Raw genomic sequence first — 2435 nt, forward strand, 5'->3', positions numbered from 1 at the left:
GTACCGCGACGAGCCTGAACCGTAAACCACCAGGACAGGCGCGCTAACCACTTAACCACGGCATAAACTTATAACAAAAACAAGGTTTTACCTCAGTTTTGGAGACTTTGCAATTACGATAATAGTAATTGTGTTTGCTGCTAGACCAAATACCGTTAACGGTACTAGTATAGACGCACAGATAGCGATCGCCACTCGGTTAAACGGCAGACGGTACGGCCTGTGCATTATAACATGGTGATTTATATGATAAATAAACTGTTATATATATATATAGTCTTCTTATACACCAGACACACATGATGTATTTATACACCTCATGCTCACTGTTCAGTTATAACATGAGTGCATTCTTATACACCAGACACACATGGTGTATTCATACACCTTATGCTCACTGTTGAGTTATAACATGGGTGTCTCTTTATACACCAGACACACATGATGTATTTATACACCTCATGCTCACTGTTGAGTTATAAAATGGGTGTTTTTTATACACCTCATGCTCACTGTTGAGTTATAACATGGGTGTCCTCTTATACACCAGACACACATGGTGTATTAATACACCTCATGCTCACTGTTGAGTTATAAAATGGGTGTCTTCTTATACACCAGACACACATGGTGTATTTATACACCTCATGCTCACTGTTGAGTTATAACATGGGTGTCTTCTTATACACCAGACACACATGGTGTATTCATACACCTCATGCTCACTGTTGAGTTATAACATGGGTGTCCTCTTATACACCAGACACACATGGTGTATTCATACACCTCATGCTCACTATTGAGTTATAACATGGGTGTCCTCTTATACACCAGACACACATGGTGTATTCATACACCTCATGCTCACTGTTGAGTTATAACATGGGTGTCCTCTTATACACCAGACACACATGGTGTATTCATACACCTCATGCTCACTATTGAGTTATAACATGGGTGTCCTCTTATACACCAGACACACATGGTGTATTCATACACCTCATGCTCACTGTTGAGTTATAACATGGGTGTCCTCTTATACACCAGACACACATGGTGTATTCATACACCTCATGCTCACTGTTGAGTTATAACATGGGTGTCCTCTTATACACCAGACACACATGGTGTATTCATACACCTCATGCTCACTGTTGAGTTATAACATGGGTGTCCTCTTATACACCAGACACACATGGTGTATTCATACACCTCATGCTCACTGTTGAGTTATAACATGGGTGTCTTCTTATACACCAGACACACATGGTGTATTCATACACCTCATGCTCACTATTGAGTTATAACATGGGTGTCCTCTTATACACCAGACACACACGTCGTTTATACCCAAACACAGTAAAGATAAAGAAGGAATAATGACACAAAATTAATACATACATAAATCATCCAAAAATTAACTTACACGAAAATATTCGTGCTGTTTATCCATGCTGTCGTGCCGTTATTATATATCTCAGTCGTGTTCATTTTCAATCTGCTGAAAATATATTTATAATTTAGTATTGTACGGTAAGATGGTTTATAATACAGTACTGGGTAAGATGGATACCGTTAGCACATAATATCCCATATTTCCTGATCGTGTTTTTAACAATTAACAACGGTCTTTAAGAGTTGTGAGGATATGGTTATATAATTCTGTAAATATTCTTTGTTTACTACCAAATGGGACGAGAAAATAAAATAAAATCACTCTAATTTACCAAGCATGTATAACTTTATTATAGTATTATATAGTTTTGTAAAAAATATAGTAGGACGGGCTATATCTTTTCGTTCTATTTTTCGTCACATTTGGTAGTAAACAAAGAATATTTACAGAATTATGCAGTAGGTTGGGGGAAGATGGGACGCCTTTTTATTCCGTTTCCCCCCCATTTGGTAGTAAACAAAGAACATTCAAAAAATTATTAAACCGTATGGTCACGGCTCCATAGAACATTGTTAATTGTTTAAAACACGATCAGGATATTTAAAAATTATGTGCTGAAGGTGTCCCATTTTCCCCCACCCTACTATATAACCGTATCCTCACGACTCTAAAAAAGCTTTGTTTATTGCAAAAAAACACGATTAAAAATATGGGATATTATGTGCTAATGGTATCCATCTTACCCCACAGCACTATACATTATTTATATTTGTACGTTAAACTTTAAACTGCGCTTCTAAAATATCGGTCGTTTTCTTCTTACTAATTCCTACATAAAACCTTGGCTGTAACTTTAACGCAATACTGACTTAGTTATTAAAACAATCTGTTTCTCGAGTCCAGTTGTGAAAAATCATACTTTTTCGATTATTTTCTCCTGGCCAACTAATTTAGAATTACACACTAATTTAAATTATAACTCGCTTGTTAATTAATAGTTTAATTTCCGAATTTTGCCGTTAGGTAACCGCAAATGACC

The 2435-nt window shown here is 36.5% G+C and overlaps 1 long non-coding RNA gene across 1 annotated transcript in view; it reads right to left on the reverse strand.

Annotated features, from left to right (window-relative positions):
- Positions 1-1503, reverse strand: part of LOC113475556 — a 2612-nt gene extending 1109 nt beyond the window's left edge. Inside the window, exons 1-2 of the long non-coding RNA XR_003397296.1 lie at positions 1427-1503; positions 92-220 (exon numbers count right to left, since the gene is read on the reverse strand). This is a non-coding gene — a long non-coding RNA (uncharacterized LOC113475556). The remainder of the gene's footprint in view (positions 1-91; positions 221-1426) is intronic.
- Positions 1504-2435: the final 932 nt, after the last annotated feature.

Source organism: Ciona intestinalis, unplaced genomic scaffold, assembly GCF_000224145.3.
Source record: "Ciona intestinalis unplaced genomic scaffold, KH HT000913.1, whole genome shotgun sequence".
Classification (NCBI taxonomy): Eukaryota; Metazoa; Chordata; class Ascidiacea; order Phlebobranchia; family Cionidae; genus Ciona; species Ciona intestinalis.